The sequence below is a fragment of the Capsicum annuum genome, chromosome 3, assembly GCF_002878395.1.
Source record: "Capsicum annuum cultivar UCD-10X-F1 chromosome 3, UCD10Xv1.1, whole genome shotgun sequence".
NCBI lineage: Eukaryota > Viridiplantae > Streptophyta > Magnoliopsida > Solanales > Solanaceae > Capsicum > Capsicum annuum.
In genome coordinates this window covers 173,872,445-173,891,191 of record NC_061113.1, presented here as the reverse complement: position 1 = coordinate 173,891,191, position 18,747 = coordinate 173,872,445, and the positions used below count along the sequence as shown (strand labels likewise).

The window sequence follows — 18,747 nt, the reverse complement described above, 5'->3', positions numbered from 1 at the left end:
CATGAAGCAAGCAGAGAATATATATGGTTGAGGTCCATGATATAAAAATGTGGTTTGAAATGTGATAATGTATCCATAATTATATACGGAGATAATGCAGCATACATAACACATCTTAAGGGAGGATTCATAAAAGGATATTGAACGAAGCACACTTCATCAAAGATTTTTTACATACACGAGCTCCAAAAGAATGGTGATATTAACATGCAACAGATTTGTTCAAATGAAAATGTGACTGATTTATTCACCAAGTCTCCTTTAATTGCAACTTTTGAGAAGATGGTGCACAACATCGAGATACAGAGGCTTAAGGATGTTCTCATTAGGGGGAGTTAATACGCATTGTACTCTTTTTTCCTTATGAGGTTTTATCCCACTGGGTTTTCTTTGTAAGTTTTTTAATGAGGCAGCCTATATGCCTATTGTTAGAGATGTGTACTCTTTTTTCTTCACTAGATTTTTTATTTTACCATATATTATGTATGTCTATTTATGGAAAAGTTACAAACCCTAAGGTTAGTTTTCCCCTATAACTAATGGGTTTTTCTTCATTGTAATTAACCAATCAAGAAATCCCTCAAGAGAAATAAGAACTACTCTCTATTCTCTCTCTACTCTTATTCTTTTCTTTATATTTTATAACATAAATAACATAAACCCCACTAGTTTGCTTCTTAATTACTCTCTCTCTCTCTCTTGTTTTTTTTCAATAAATTGTCTTTTTTTCTGAATTTTAGTTATTCATATATATAACTGAACATTGATATACATAAGTATCTTATGTATCGAAACTAACTTTCTTAACGATATTTTAGAAAATGAATCAAGTCTAATAGTAATCTAAAATTGCACCTATTAATGTATGATTAGTGAATCCCTTAAAATCAATAACTACTTTAAATTTTAAATTTTGGAACATCAAATCAAGACAGTTGATTAAATAACATTGAATTTTGTATTTTTGATCAAAATTTTGCTCTTTTCTCAAGCTCCGTTTCTTCAAAAAAAAATCTCAAGAAGATGAATATGCCAATACTGTTGAGGCATTCTGGTGTATTTCATTCCCATAATAATATACATTGCAAATCAATATCAGTTTAATATGCAACAAAACTTAAACAAAATTTTTCAATACTGATAAATAGAGATGAGCAAGGGCTAATAATTTTTCATATACATAAGTGTGCTATGTATGTAAGTTGAAATAACACATTCAGCAGGTCTAATAGAGTTCTACACATAACTATGATATGTATATGTTATGTCAATATAGATACGCAGTTGCTTATATATTTCATATACATGATTAAAATAAAATAACCCAGTAGTTTGTATGGCATACTGTAATACCCCGTACTTCTACCTAGCTTAAAATCATCCCAAGTATGTTAGAAACTTACTTTGAAAGATCAATCCACTTTTATTTACGTGGAATTTTTATGATTTTCACTTATTGTCATGTGAGAAATTGAAAGCTTTCCAACAATACAAATTGCGTCTAAATCTGGTATTGGGGTAGAAAGTTATGGCCATTTTACAGAAAGCAGTCAAAACTGCCCAGGTGCGATGATGAGGGCCAACAGACCGTTGAGCTAGTGATGGACCATCCCCAAACCATCGCAGCAGACGCATTGAGACTACCTTCTACCTAAGGGTGATAGCTCATACCGACGGACCATCGAGCTAGTGACGTACCATCACCCAAGCCGTTGCAGTAGAGACAGTAAACCCCTATTCTTCCCAAGTACGACGATCAGGATCGATGGACCATCAACCCAGCGATGGACTATCGCACCCATTATCGCATAGTTCATTCAATTATTTTAAGATCATTTTTTAAAGGGTATTTGGGTTTTTTTCCACCCATTTTAACCCCTAATAATATCAGATCAAGGCTCATAAGTTCATTATCCATCTACAACATCAAATAAGAGTTTTCTCTCAAATATAATCCCCAAGAAACAATATCCAAATCTTCTTCAAAAAACTAAGAAGTTCAAGAATCTCTTTTCAAAATCTAAGATTTGTGTATGTATGAATTTTTATGATTTAAATTGAATTGAAATTCATGTTCATGATGTTGTAGGGCTTTGATTTATGTTTTAAGTTACATATTCCAATGATTGACCCTAGTATGTGATGATTTGCATAATAATCATGATAAACCATTCAAACTTGCTAAATTATTCATGCAACCATGACAATTAGATGCATTGATGATGGTATAACCAAAGTATGCTCCTCATGTGTTTGGTTAAATGCCTATGTGAAGGAAAAGTGTCATACTAGTAAGATAATATGAAATCTCCAATCATGTACAAGTTTATGCATGTCAAATATTTGATGAAATGTATTAGTTAGTGAATTATGGATATATGTGTAGCCTTTGTGGTGCTTTAGAACTTCTACTCCATGAAATCTCCAACTTATTGTATTATGGATTGTGATGTTGGTCATGTATTCAAGAAAGTCATGCTTTGTCAGTTTCATGCCATCGAATCCTGGGGGTACCTGTACCCAAAAATTTAGCAGTATGCCTAGAGCCTGTGTCATGTTTTCAAGATACTCTTAGTCGAGCCATGTTCATAGAAATTAGTCAGTCATGTGGCTCAGGAAAACTCAGTAATCTCAGAAATTCAGTAATCTCAGTAGTATTTCGTCAGTCAACGGAACATAGTTAACTCAATACAGTTAATCATGTTTAGTGTCTATTCAGATGGGAGTAGGATTTGGCACCGAGTGAACCCAAGGATGGGAACATACACTGTCAGATTAGGGTGTGATTCTTAGAAGTCATCCTTACATTCCAGAACTATGTAGCCAGCATAGGTTGAGCACTGTTAGATGAGGGTTGATGGCGTGGATAAACACTGTCAGATGAGGGTCCCACCATTCTCTTTTGGGGAAATGTCAGATGAGGGTTACCCATTGCTTGTCCTTACCAATGGCACGATATTGACACTCTTCTAATTGGGATTATAGATTGGACCCCAACTCAGTTATATTGCATTATTTAGGGCATGTCAGTTAGATGACTACTTCCCATAGTTTTAGTTACAGAATCAGGAATGTCAGATACAGTTATTCAATCTTAGTAATAGAACTCAGATAGTTCTACAAAATTCAAGATTGTCAGATACAGTCAACTCTAAATAGTACAGAACTCAGCTAGTTTCATCAGAACCTAGATTGTCTGATATAGTTGCCCAGTATTAGTTCTTTCAGTTATACAGTTATCAGTATCTCATGGTATCAATACTCAGGCTCTGAAATCATGTTATCACGAACTCAGTTACAGTTACTATGTATTCATGCATGTATTCTCATGTTCATGTTATCCAGTCAGTTAGTATAGTTCATGCATGTGACCCCTTTTACATTCATCCTACCTCACATTCATAGCAGTACATCCAAACATACTGACGTTTTTGCGCTATAGTATTTTATACCATAGGTTCAGAAGCACGAGCTCCAGAGCATCAGTAGCATTCCACTCTCAACAGTCTAAGTTAGCAGTGAGTCCTCATCCTTCGAGGACATGACCATTACTTTATTATCTCATTAATTAATTTATTTCATTAGTTGGAGTTGTTGGAGACATGTCCCATTAACTCCTTATTCAGACAGTTCAGTCAGTTAGAGATTTTTCAGACTATCATGTTCAAATAGTTTATTTCAAGTTTTGTTTTGGTATTGTGATACCATAGAATTTAGAGATTATTTTATTAGTTTTGAACCTTATGGCCTTACAACCTTTATTTCTGCATTTATATAGTATATTATGCAATGTTCAGGTACAGATATCAGTCATGGGTTAGTTTGTGATCCTTTGGGGTCATAGGCACCGTGTAGCATTTTGGGTACCAGATTTGGGGCGTTACAAATATGGTATCAGAGCCTAAGGTTCAATTGAGTCCTAGGAATTCTAAAATCCATATCTAGTAGAGTCTTGTACATAGGTGTGTTGCGCACCACAGTTATGTGCAGGAGGCTATAAGATATTTTAGGAATAGTTTCCCTTCTTTCAGTATTCATGTCATGCCAGTGAGCATAATCTTCAGTAAATCTCTTAGTCTTCTCTAATTTGTTTTCCCCTTTCTTCTACAAAACATGCCTCCCAAAATAAAAAATGGGAATCAGCCAGCCCCTCAACCCGAAGAACCTTTGGGAAAACATATTTCCCATGTAGAGTTCAGAGCTGCATTCACTACTCTTTCTCAGTCAGTTGCTGCTCAAAATAAATGACCAATCGTCTTTCAGGCCAACCCAGTGGCCAATTCAGCTGCAGCCAGGATTCAAGATTTCACCCGAATGAATCCTCCATCCTTTCTCGGGTTTAAGACAGATAAGGACCCTCAGGAATTTATCAATCAAGTTCAGAAGGTTACAGACATCATGGGTGTTACTTCTAATGAGAGCACTGATCTAGCTGTATATTAGTTGCAGAGTGTTGCTCACACTTGGTTCAAATAGTGGAAGTCAGAAAAGCCAGATGATGCAGGGCCTATTGAGTGGGGGGAGTTTGTCACCACATTCTTAGAGAGGTTCTTTCCCCTAGAGCTGAGAGAAGCTAAGGTGTTCAAATTTATCAACCTTAGGCAAAGCAATATGATGGCGAAAGAGTATTCTCTTAAGTTTACTCAATTAGCCAGATATGCTCCTTAAGTGGTTGCAGATAGCAGGGCTAAGATGAATAAGTTTGTTTCTGGGGTGAATAATATTTTAGTCAATGAGTACAGGTCTATAATATTGAATAATGACATGAACATAGCCAGGCTTATGACCTACGTCAACAGATAGAAGAGCAAAAGATTATGATGTGGAAGAAGGAAAATAATAGAGTAAGGACATGTAGTTTTAACTTTGCTCAGCCTAAATTAGAAGGAGGAAACCGCTCTCAGTTTTTCCCTAAGTCATCAGTTTCAGCTCCTTCTTTAGCCAGTGCTCCATCTCCTAAGTTCAGGGATGGTAAGAGAGATAGGTTGCCAAGATGTAAGTCTTAGGGTAGTGCCAGCAATGCCCAAACTAATCCCCTTTGTCAGACTTATGGTAAGAACCACCAGGGTACTTGCAGAGCTGGTAGCGATGTCTGTTTTGGATATGGCAAGCCAGGACACAGAGTCAAAGATTGTCCCTAGTCAGGTTATCATGGTCATCAGAACCTTCCCCAGCTCATTCTGGTCGCCCAAACCAGCAAGGTGCCACCTCCAGCGCTACTAGTAGGCAACGCTCAAATCGACTTTATGCTCTCCATTCCAGGAAAAATTAGAAAAATTCTCCTGATGTGGTTACTGGTATGTTATAGATCTTTCATGTGCATGATTACGCTTTGCTAGAACCAGGAGCTTCTTTGTCTTTTGTTACTCCCTATATAGCAGTTGATTTCGGAGTCAGTCCCAAAATTCTAGCAGATCCCTTTTCAGTCTCTACCCCAGTAGGTAAAACAATCATAGCCCAACGGGTATACAGGAATTGCCCAGTCATGATATTTTAGAAAGTTACTTCAACAGACTTAGTCAAATTAGAAATGACTGATTTTGATGTCATTTTCGGCATGGACTAGCTTCATTCCTGCTATGCCACAGTCGACTGCAGAAATAGAATAGTCCAATTTTAGTTTCCCATTGAGCCTTTCCTAGAGTGGAGGAGTAGTACTTTGCTTTCAGAGGTCAGCTTGTTTCCTACCTTCAGACATGAAAAATGATATCTAAAGGATGTGTCTATCATCTTGTTCGAGTTAAGGACACTAGTTCTAAAACTCCCAGTCTTGAATCAGTCTGAGTCATAAATGAATATTCAGATGTTTTTCCCGAAAATCTTCCAAGAATTCCTCCCAAAAGGGAAATAAACTTCGGCATTGATCTCCTTCTAGATACTCAGCCTATATCTATTCTGCCATACAGAATGGCACCAGCAGAACTCAGAGAATTAAAGAAGCAGTTGAAGGATTTCTTAGATAAGGGATTCATCAGACCCAGCATGTCCTTATGGTATCCACCAGTCTTATTATTGCTCAAGAAAGACAGTTATTTTAGAATGTGCATTGATTACCATCAACTCAATAAAGTAATAGTCAAGAACAAGTATCCTCTACCCAAAATCGATGACTTATTCAACCAACTTCATGGTGCTAACTATTTTTCTAAGATAGACCTCAGATCAGGCTATCATAAGCTCTGAGTCAGAGAATGTGACATTCCAAAAATAGCCTTTCGTACTCGGTATGGTCACTTTAAATTCCTAGTCATTTCCTTTGGTCTTACCATTTCCCCAGCAGCTTTCATGGACTTGATGAACCATGTGTTCAAGCTGTACTTGGACATGTTCATCATAGTCTTCATAGATGACTTTCTTGTTTATTCCCGCAGTGAGCGTGATCATGCAAACCATCTTAGAATAGTATTGCAGAATCTTAGGAATTATCAGTTGTTCACCAAATTAAGTAAGTGCAAATTTTTGCTAAGGTCAGTAGCATTCCTTGGTCATATCATTTCCGGTGATGGCAATAGGGTTGATTCTCAAAAGACCAAGGTGATAAAAAATTAGCCCAGACCTGTCTCTCCATCAGATATCAGGAGTTTCTTGGATTTGGTTGGCTATTACAAATGGTTTGTTGAGGGATTTTCTTCTATTGCATCCCCTATGTCCAGATTAACTCAAAAGAAAGTCAAGTTTCAGTGGTCAGATCCTTGCGAGAAGAGTTTTCAAGAGTTGAAGACTCGACTCACCTCAACTCAAGTTTTGGCTCTTCCAGAGGGTTAGATGGGTTCATAGTGTATTGTGAAGCATCTAGAGTAGGTTTGGATTGTGTCCTCATGAAGCATGGTAAGGTCATAGCCTACGTCTCCAGATATCTTAAACCCCATGAGAAGAATTATCCTACTCATAATCTTAAGTTAGCAGCCGCAGTTTTTACCTTGAAGATTTGGAGGCATTATCTATACAAGGTTCATGTAGATGTGTTCAATGATTATAAGAGCCTTTAGTATGTATTTTCTCAGAAATATCTCAATCTTTGTCAGATAAGGTGGTTAGAGCTCTTAAAAGATTATAACATGAGTGTTCTTTATCATCCGAGTAAGGCCAATATAGTGGCCGACGCTCTTAGTAGACTTTCTATAGGTAGTGTTGCTCATGTCGAGGACAGTAAGAAGAAGTTAGCTTAGGAAATCCATCAGCTTTCCAGAATAGGCATTCGCTTAGTCGATTCAGAAGAGGGTGACATGTGGGTTTAGAGTAGTTCAGAATCATCTCTAGTTTCTAAGGTGAAAGAAAAGAAAGATAGAGATCCCAACCTTGTAAAGTTAAAGGAGTCAGTCAATGATAAAAAAGTAGAGGTTTTCTCCCTAGGGGGAGATGGTGTTTTGCGTTGTCAGGTTCGTCTGTGTGCTCCAGGTGTAGATGACTTAAGGCAATGAATTCTTGCAGAAGTGCATGGTACGTACTACTCTATTCATCCAGGGGCCACAAAGATATACCACGACTTGCGGGAGATCTATTGGTAGAGTGGGATGAAAAAAACATTGCAGAGTTTGTGGCTAGGTGCTCTACATGTCAGCAGGTTAAGATAGAGCATTAGAAGCCTAGCGGGTCTATGCAGGAGCTTAGTATTCCTACTTAGAAGTGGGAAGAAGTGAAAATGGACTTTGTGATGGGTTTACCTTGTACTCATTGCCAGCATGATTCAGTTTGGTTCATTGTAGATAGGATGACCAAATCTTCTCTTTTTCTTCCAGTTTATACCTTTTTTTCAGCCGAGGATTATGCCAAACTCTACATCAAAGAGTTGGTCAGATTGTACGGTGTTCCATTATCTATTATCTCAGACAGAGGTACCCAGTTCGCCTCTTATTTCTGGAAAGTATTCCAAAAGGGTCTTGGTACCAAAGTTCATCTCAGTACAACCTTCCATCCTGAGACAGATGGTCAAGTAGAAAGGACCATTCATACTTTAGAAGATATGCTAAGGGCGTGTTTAATTGATTTCAAGGGTAGTTGGGATGACTACTTGCCTTTGATTAAGTTTGCATACAACACTAACTATCATTCCAGTATTAAGATGGCTCTATTCGAAGCTCTTTTTGGTAGGAGATGCAGATCTCCAGTTGGTTGGTTTGAATTAAGTGAGGCCTCAGTCCTAGGGCCTGACTTAGTATTCGATGCCTTATAAAAAGTCCAGTTAATCAGAGAAAGACTCCGGGCTGCTCAGAGCCGACAAAAGTCTTATGCAGATGTGCGCAGAGAGGATCTCAAGTTCAATATTGGTGATTATGTCTATCTAAGGGTCTTTCCCATGAAGGGAATGAAGAGGTTCGGCAAGAAGGGAAAGCTCAGTCCTCGATATGTCAGTCCCTTCAAAATTCTCAGTCGTTTTAGGAAGGTAGCTTATGAGCTCGAATTACCTAAAAATCTAGCCTCAGTTCATCCAGTCTTCCATGTCTCTTTGCTCAAGAAGTGCATAGGTGACCCAGCAGTTATAGTCCTTTTTCAGAGCATAGATGTTCAGAACAACCTTTTTTATGAAGAGATTTTGATCAAAATCCTAGACTATGAGACTCGTAGACTGAGGAACAAGGAAATCCCTCTAGTCAAAGCTCTTTGGCGAAATCAGCCCGTTAAGGGAGATACTTGGGAAGAAGAAGAATACATGCGTACCAAGTATCCTTACCTCTTCTCCGCTAACTCAGATCAAGCTCAAGGTAACAGTTCTCCTTAAGCTTTTTCAGTCTCATGTTCAAATTTCAGTGATAAGCTTGGTATCCATTTCATGTTAAAAAGTCCATTATAAACTTGGTATTAAGTACCATTGCATAGTCAGTCATGAGATCATATTCCTGTTATTCATGTTCAGTATGTATTTCAGTTCATTATCTCCCCTCTTACTCAGTCTCATTTGAGGATGAATGTTCTCAAGAAGGAGATATTGTAATACCCCATACTTCTACCTAGCTTAAAATCGTCTCAAGTATGTTATAAACTTACTTTGAAAGATGAATCCACTTTTATATGGATGGAATTTTTAAGATTTTCACTTTTAGTCATGTGGGAAATTGAATTAGCTTTCCAACTATACCAATTTCGTCTAAATTCGATATCGGGGTAGAAAGTTATGGCCATTTTACAGAAAGCAGTCAAAACTGTCTAGGTGCAACTATGAGGGATGACGGACCATCGCCCAAACCGTCGCAGAAGAGGTAGTGAGACCATCTTCTGGCTAAGGGCGACGGCTCAAGCCGATGGACCACCGAGCTAGTGATGTACCATTTCCCAAGCCGTCGCAGCAGAGACAATGAACCCCTATTCTGCCCAGGTGTGACGGTCAGAACCGACGGACCATCGACCCAGCGACGGACAATCTCATCCACAGTCGCATAGTTCGTTCAGTTATTTTAAATTCATTTTTAAAAGGGTATTTGGGTCTTTTTTTTCACCCGTTTTAATTCCTAATAATATCAGATCAAGGCTCATAAGTTCATTATCCATCCACAACATCAAATTAGGGTTTTCTCTCAAAGATAATCCCCAAGAAACAAGATCTAAATCTTCTTCAAAAAACTAAGAGATTCAAGTTCTTCAAGAAACTCACAATCCAGGTATGTCATGTGTTAATTCATAGGTCCCTTTCACCCATGAAGCTCAAAAATCTCTTTTCAAAATCTAAGATTTGTGTATGTATGAATGTTCATGATTTAAATTGAATTGAAATTTATGTTCATGATGTTGTGGGTCTTTGATTTATATTTTAAGTTACATATTCCAATGATTGACACTAGTATGTGATGATTTGCCTAATAATCATGATAAACCATTCAAACTTGCAAAATTATTCATGCAACCATGACAATTAGATGCATAATGATGGTATAACCAAAGTATGCTCCTCATGTGTTTGATTAAATGCCTATGTGAAGGAAAAGTGTTATACTAGTAAGATAATATGAAATCCCCAATCATGTACAAGTTTATGCATGACAAATGTTTGATAAAATGCATTAGTTAGTGAATTATGGATACATGTGTAGCCCTTATGGTGCTTTAGAACTTCTACTTCATGAAATCTCCAACTTATTGTATTATGGATTGTGATGTTGGTCATGTATTCAAGAAAGTCATACTTTATCAGTTTTATGCCATCGAATCCTGGGGGTACCTATACCCGATAATTTAGCAGTGTACCTAGAGCCTGTGTCGTGTTTTCAAGATACTCTTAGTCGAGCCATGTTCATAGAAATTAGTCAGTCATGTGGCTCAGGAAAACTCAGTAATCTCAGAAATTCAGTAATCTCAGTAGTATTTCGTCAGTCAATGGAACATAGTTAACTCAATACAGTTAATCATGTTCAGTGTCTATTCAGATGGGAGTAGGATTTGGCACAGAATGAAACCAAGGATGGGAACACACACTGGCAGATGAGGGTGTGATTCTTAGAAGTCATCCTTACGTTCTAGAACTATGTAGCCACATAGGTTGAGATATCAACACTGTTAGATGAGGTTTGATGGAGTGGATAAACACTGTCAGATGAGGGTCCTACCGTTCTCTTTTGGGGAAATGTTAGATGAGGGTCACCCATAGCTTGTCCTTACCGGTGGCGTAGTATTGACACCCTTCTAATTGGGATTACAAATTGGACCCCAACTTAGCTATATTGCATTATTTGGGGAATGTCAGTTAGATGACTACTTCCCACAGTTTCAGTTACAAAATAAGGACTGTCAGATACAGTTATTCAATCTTAGTAATAGAACTCAGATAGTTCTACAAAATTCAAGACTGTAAGATACAATCAACTCTGAATAGTATAGAACCTAGACTGTCTGATACAGTTGTCCAGTATCAGTTATGTCAGTTATACAGTTATCAGTATCCTATGTTATATATACTCAGGCTCAGTAATCATGTTATCATGAACTCAGTTACAGTTACTATGTATTCATGCATGTATTCTCACGTTCATGTTATCCGGTTAGTTTGTATAGTTCATGCATGTGACCCTTTTGCAGTCAGCCTACCTCACATGCATAGCAGTACATCCAAACATACTGACGTATTTGTGCTATGGTATTTTATACCATAGGTTCAAAAGCACAAGCTCCAGAGCATCAGTAGCATTCCAGTCTTTGTAGTCAGAGTTAACAGTGAGTCCTCATCCTTCAAGGACATGACCATTACTTTTTTATCTCATTAATTAATTTATTTTAGTAGTTGGAGTTAGTTGAGGACATGTACCATCAGCTTCTTATTCAGATAGTTCAGTTAGTTAGAGGCTTTTCAGACTATCATGTTCAGATGGTTTAATTCAGATTTTGTTTTGGTATTGTGATACCATATCATTCAGAGATTATTTTATCAGTTTTGAACCTTATCGCCTTACAACCTTTATTTTTTCATTTATATAGTATATTATGCAATGTTCAGGTACAAATACCAGTCATGGGTTAGCTTGTGGTCCTTCAGGTTCATGAGCACCTCCTAATATTTCCCAGGTAATAAAAGTAGATCTCCTTATCCAGCTGAGTCTTTTATACCTGCTGCCTTGTTCGAAGTTAACCCTCTTTATACTTTGATTCCCGGGAAATCTCTAAGTGAACCTCTTTCCTAATCGAAAGAATGGAATTCGATAATCCAATAATAAGATAAGGGAAAATATCAGCATAACCACTGCTATTTTATCTACAGTTTTTACCGTTGAAGGAATCAGTTTTTCTTTGGCTTGATTGCTTTCACCAGGTCTAGTTTGGCTGGGAGTCGATTAACCCAAGTTGTGTTAAGATAAGTGGCACTTGAATAGGAAGTATCCATCATTAGAGGAAAGAACTTGTATTATAAGGATTCATAAACTGTAAATATGGCAATTCCTACCAGGGTGGTGGGTCAGAGCGGATTCCCTTGATTTATGGCAGGAATAGTGGAATGGTTAGGGGGCTTGTCTTTAAGCAGTTGGCTTCCATGTAGCTATAGCTGCAGAGGATAGTCTCTAAAAGCTATAACTGTCACTTCTTATTATTCTCCAAAAACATGCCTAGGTTTTGGCAATCACTCTACTGACTGAGAACCTAAGAGCTACTAATAAGCCTTTAGGCAGGCAGCGGAAATGGTAAATGTCGTCTTCCTTTACAATGAATTATTCCTTTTCTCTTCACCATACAAAATTCTAGATCACCCTTGGATTAGGGGATACCTTAAGTCAACAGCTCCCTTTGAAGATAGTTCATTTACATAAACTCTAAAACCGTACCCAGGGAGCTTACATCAGGAAACTCCCAAGCTTGCCGAGGAGGGAACAAAATAGAGAAAGACACCGTCCAACCAATTTTTATGTGCGTGTACCACTTTTGAGTATCTTTGCACTGCTAGATTCCTTAGATCATTAGCTTACAGAAAGACTAGAACTCAGGAAAATCAATATGGTTAGGGATCATTAAGGTACGAGACCTAGCCTATTGCTTTCTACCTTTTGAATGAATCTAGAACCTCAATTAGCAGATTCATTAGAAACCTTTCTTGGAATAATCAATTCATTAGATAAGCCTAGTACATAATCACATATAGGATTATTCCTGAAATTAACAAATAATGTTTGGTCACTTTGAAGCAAGTTGATCTTAGAAGACTAACCTCGTAGCTCACTTAGATCAATCAGTTCAAGCATTAACAACCCCCCTTCCTTATGTGAAACTCACTTTGTTGGATTGTTGGAAGCAATGAGCCCGTGCAAGCATTAGAACATGCATTCTTGTGATCTACAGAGTCCTTATGGCTTTCTCCTGAAAACAACAATCAAGCAACCTTTTTCTTTGTTACAGAACAGACATTCCATTCTTTGCTTTCCTAGCACTGACCTCTCTGGTCGAATATTAGAGTCGGCTTTACTTCAACTAGTAGTATTTAAGTCAAAAATCGCTTTCACATCTCATATGACATCTGTACCAACAGACTTCTTCGAACACCAGTAAAGTAAGTAGCTACTCCAGAGGATCCAACTTATTTGTTGGATAGGTTAGCCTCTTCTCCTTTAGGAGATACAACAAAAATACATTCTCATATGAGTTTTCTTCCTTAGTCCACTCTAAGAAAAAGGCAAGTACAACTACTCCACTTTAGAGTAGATCCGACTTCTCTTCAGGTCTCAATTAGGGTATGTGGTCCTATCCTAAAAGAAAGATCCTATCTTGCCTCCCTGAAATAAAGGGTTTTAACTACCTCTAAAGAGGTCTTCCCTTTCGGACCTACTCCACAAGGTCTTACTCCTTTCACTTCTTCTTCAACAAGATATGACCTTTGTAACAGCTATAGTATCATACTTAGGTAATGAAATTCTCGACCAACTCTATCCCCTAACCCTCGGAGTGAAAAAGGCATATCTTCCTCAGAGTCTCCGTCCGCTCCTTCTCTTTTTGGAGCTTCCCTCATTGGCCATGCATCGTATGAGACTAATTCGTTCTATTCTTAGGGAAGGATCCACTGGAAATACTGGAGTAGTATCTTCATTAGCCGAAAGAAATTAGTCTCCACTAGTGTTATTCGAAGAACGAACAAGAAAAGGGTTACTATTTAGGATAGATGGATGTGGCCTAATGGATAAAGCTCTGCCAGCTTTTTGTAGACTGAACTCTCTTTTCTTTAGGCTGTGATTTCTTTTTGGGGGGGATGGTCAAATTTACTAGTGGAAACAAAGTTCTTAAATGAATAGATTCTCCTGGAATGCTAGCTAAGCTAATCGTCTTAGTTCCCTTCAATTAAATCAATAAGCTTTTTGATTGATTCAGGGCGCCACCCCCTTATTAGAATTAAAACCCATTGAGGGGGGCTTCGGCCCAGGAAGTGGAGAGTGGCTGAGTGGTTAAAAGCGGTAGACTATAAATCTATTGAAGTTTTTCTATGCAGGTCCAAATCCTACCTCTCCTACTTGTTTTTTATAGACTTCAGAGAAGAGAAAAGAGGCATTCGTCAGCGTAGGAATGCCAACCAAGCAAAGCTCTTTGATTTTTGGCTGTGCCGTGAAGTGAAATTGTATTGCATGTTATTTAGAGAGGTTGGCAAACTACTATTATCCATAGATTTCCCATCTATATTCAATTCGAACGAGAATATAAGCGAGTCGCTACCGGCCTGTCTTGTAGTCATAGTCTTTTAGCTTATGTAGTCGTCGGCCTTTCTACATTCATGCGTCCACTAGAATGCCTCCTTGGTTTAGGACGAAGCCAACCAGATACATATAATAGGAGAAGGAAATACCCTCATTACATAGCGCCTGGGGAACACAAGTTTAATCGAGGATTGAAGAGGGGAGGTGGAAGAAAGGGCTCGGGATAGATTTAGGAGTCTTTATGTGAGTCGTATGCAGTGAGATTCGCACATACAGTAACGAGGGGGTTTCAAATATATACATGTAGTTTGGTGCTTAGGCCTACCCACCTTATTTATTCCACGATCTATGGGTCTACTGGAGCTACTCACTTCGATCAATTAGCTAAGATTTTGACCAGATACGAAATCACTGGTGCTCGATCTACTGGTATTTTTATGGGGATTCTATTTATCACTGTAGGATCCCTATTTAAGATCACTGTAATTCCTTTTTGGGAGGCTGTAGGACAGCCGCTAATAGGTGGTTGGGTAGGGTAGATGGTACCGCTCTGCGACCAATCTTCCTAACCGCACATGGGCCGGGCTTAGAGTGCATGAAACTCATCACTACCTCATAGGGGAGTTGAAACCATAGAATATTACGTGAAAGTACCACTTTCTCTGTAGTGTTATCACACAGCTGCCCACCTAGAAAAGCAACTCGCTCTGTAGTGTTGTCACACAAGATAAGCCCGTCGCCTGCCTGTTGGCCGGGTGAATCGAAGTTATCTTTTGGTCAACAGTCTACCCAGTCAAGTGCAAAAAACACAATAGAATCACGTAACACATACTACTGGTGTACTTTCTGCTTGCGAGGACAGAAAGAAGAGCGATAGGGTTCAGTTCAGATTTGACTATTTATAGCATGGGAGTAGATTCCCCAAAAAATCCCTGGGAACAATAAAAGAAAAAAGATATCACGGTAATGAAAACTATAGGTGGCTTTATTGGTGTGATCCAACGGTGAACAGCTGCCTAAAAGAAAAACTTCCTAGAAGTCTGAGGACCTTTAGTACTGTACTCTACCCTCGAACCAGCAGCCTTGGTGCTAAACAAGACCGCCCTTGTCCCTTTCCTTTCTCTATTCTGCCTCCTTCCTTGCTTTGTTCCAATAGAGTCTAAGGCAAGGTAGTTCGTATGCCTACTTTACCTACTTGATGAAAGGGAACGAACAATATTTTATTTTTGGGTTTATGGATTGGATTCAGTCAGTCTCACGACATTATCAGAGTAAGGCTTTGGTTACCAACAAACGCTTCTCCAAAGGCGACCCTCTCGAGTTTCTAGCTATTTCTTTCATTGAAGTATTTGTCGCCCTACCAAACGAAATAAGTCACTATCAAAATGCTCGCCCTATTAAAGTACCAAAGGTGCACTCAGCCTGGTGACTAGGAGATGGGTTTGCCCTTGAATTGAAGTGATGAGGTCAGAAAGAGCAAAATAGGGCTCCTATTGACTAAAGGTTGGTTCTTCACTTTCCTTTAGAATGAAAGTTGCTATGAAGCCCCTCTCCTTACAGTGGCTGAACACCCCTACTACTTATTTTGTTTGATTCAAAAGGCGAACAACCCCCCAACTAGTTGTATGGGGTGGGGTGCTTGTGAAAAGCTTCTTTGGATATGAGTAATTCCTAAAAAAACTCTTTGTCCGGTATTTGATGAAGATCTTTCTATCAATAGATAGGAATGAGTGTTCGATATAGGGGATAGGATCTATCTGCTCTTTATTCTCAAAATCTTTTTGTGAGAAATATATATATATCATTTATCTATATCTTGTCTATCTATCATTGATTCTCAAGTCCAATTTTTGGGTTCCCCAAAGCCCTAAATAAAATGGATCATTTCTGCCAACGAAATAAATACGGAGCCAGTTCCAAATGCTTCTACTATTTGGAAGTTCTCACGAAGAGAATAAGATACTACTCCCCTTCCCTTTTTCTTTTCCTGCTTTGCTAATCTCCCCCTCTAATGCGAGCCGGGCGGCGATGGGCGCGGGAAGAAGAAACCTAAGAGAAGACGCTTGTCTCTTAGGTTATTTTTTTCAGTGCAACACAGGAAAGTGCCCTCTTTTTGTCATCCTTGCAACTTTCCAGATTTTGTATTGAACGCATGGCGTAGCTAGGACCCTTCACATTCTATTTGAGCCTATGTTCAAGACAAACCCACACCCTATTTTACTAAGGCTGTAAAGAAGGCCCACCAAGTTTAGATAAGGAAATGCTTTCCCTAACCATTAAAGTAAAGGCTCGAAAAGGAAGGGAGGTACGACGGGGGAAGGAAAATGCTTTCGGAGATCGAGATTGTTTTTTATCGAAAACAAAGAAGGCCGAGAATGGCCCTAGGTGTATCTTATCTGAAGGGAACAAGCTTTTTTGACCGCCGTAGTATGATTGTCGGGCCCTCTTTTTACAGTGGCTTTCAGCTCCTCTCCTCGTTCTGCCCTTCCTATTAGGACAACAGCCTTCGGGCTTTACCTGCCCTTTCTAATAATAAATTCCAACTCAACCCGGGAAAGCGCTGGCAATAACTGAAAAGAAGGGGTCCATGTAACTATTGTGTCCGCCCCCTTCTTAGTTAATAGGGTATAGTAGGTTTGAAATCTACTACAAAAGAGAGAATCCACTTCAGATAACCATGTCTCTGCTAGGCAGCATGTGGAATGGCCGAGAGCGGACTCTTTTGGATATATAATCTAAGTCGAGAGTAGATTTACAGAAAAAGCCGTCTGATGGAAAATGACTTTCACGTTTGGTTCAGAGAGAACTTTTTTCATTGGGAATTCCCCGTTCCCTTTTGTGTGAATTCCCCAACAATGAATTTCAAACTTGTAGGGCCCTATCTATTCAATCTCTCGAGCCCAGAAAAAAACCTCTACCCTTCGGACTCCACATATCTTTTGACTCTATATATGTGGGCACCTAATATCTATGAGGGTTTACCCACCCCAGTTACAACATCTCATTTTATTGCGCCTAAAATCTCTATTTCTGCTAATATTTCATGTGTTTCTATTTATGGTTCTTATGGAGCTACATTGCAACAAATCTTCTTTTTCTGCAGCATTGCTTCTATGATCTTAGGAGCACTGGCCTTCATGGCCCAAATGAAAGTAAAGAGACTTCTAGATTATAGTTCAATTGGACATGTAGGTTATATTCATATTGGTTTCTCATGTGGAACCATATAAGGAATTCAATCACTACTAATTGGTATCTTTATTTATGCATCAATGATGATAGATCCATTTGCCATAGTTTTAGCATTATGGCAAACCCGTGTCAAATATATAGCTGATTTAAATCCTATTTTGGCTATTACCTTCTTTATTACTATGTTCTCATACGTAGGAATACCCCCATTAGCTGGATTTTGTAACAAATTCTATTTGTTCTTCGCCGCTTTGGGTTATGGGGCTTACTTCCTAGCCCCAGTGGGAGTAGTGACTAGCGTTATAGGTCGTTGGGCGGCTGAAAGGTTGCCACGAGTAAGTAAGAAAGAGGGACCAAAGGCAGTTCTCCGTGCACCAGACGCGTAACTTACCGAATCCATTACGACACGGATAGGAATGCATACTACAAAAGATATGGTCGAGTCTAATACATCAACCATCTACTCAATATCCTTGTATGAGTCCACAATGACTACATGAGATGAACCTTGGTTTGGTGAATTTAAGTTGGCCTTAGGTGTAATAGGACTCCCAGTTACTATGTGCGATCGTATACTGAGGTGTTTCCCACCGATTTTTGGAATGACGAGAGCTGGGCTAGGTCTCGATTCAGAAAGATAAAGGGCCCAAAAGTCTAAATAGGGGGTGAAAAATTCTCCATCTCATTGGGGGCAGAAAATGAATCGACATCTCTATATGATACAACCCTTTCAATTTTAGTTGGGAAAGAACGGCGAAGTCTATTCAAACCATCCAATGAAGAATAAGAGAAGAGCAAAGAGACAATGGCGCACGAAGTACATGCAGAACGAGCACGGAGAAAAAAAAGTATGGAGGAGAATTAGCTGAGCTCATTCCCTTCGCTTCCTGGGCCCAAAACAGTGCAGTATTTCCTGTCCAAATCAAGGATTTGGGGCTTTTTTCTACGCTACAACTCTATATAAATCCATTTATATTAGTAATATATATGAATAGAAATATAGATATCCTATCCGATTTCGATTCTTCTATCTAAAAAAGAATCGATTTCATTCAACCTTTGATTAAAAGAACTGCGCTTAGCCCCCCACCTATGAAAATGCTCTGCTGCAATGGATGGCAGAGGGTCTGTGGTACCCAAAGCACTGGAGTGATCCAGTAGCTGGGAAGGGGCCTAGAAGTGCCTAATACAATAACACACTACACTTGGCTCTACACATTTACAGAGCTAACCCCTGTCCAGTGCATGACAGAGCTCTGGGGGCTTCAATCCTTACTCTTTATCCCCATCTTCATCCAGACTTAATGGGGCCTTACTTATTTAGGGGGAGAGTGGATCCTTGAAAAGCACTGTTGAGAGAAAGATCCTTAGCCATCTTCATTCTATACAGGGTTCTAAACCTTTCTTCAATATAGGTGACAATGATCCAGGCAGAGATGGAAGAGATCAAACATGGGAATAA

The 18,747-nt window shown here is 38.8% G+C and overlaps 1 pseudogene; it reads left to right on the top strand.

Moving 5' to 3' along the window:
• Positions 1-18,747, top strand: part of LOC124896752 — a 22,516-nt pseudogene extending 3,769 nt beyond the window's left edge.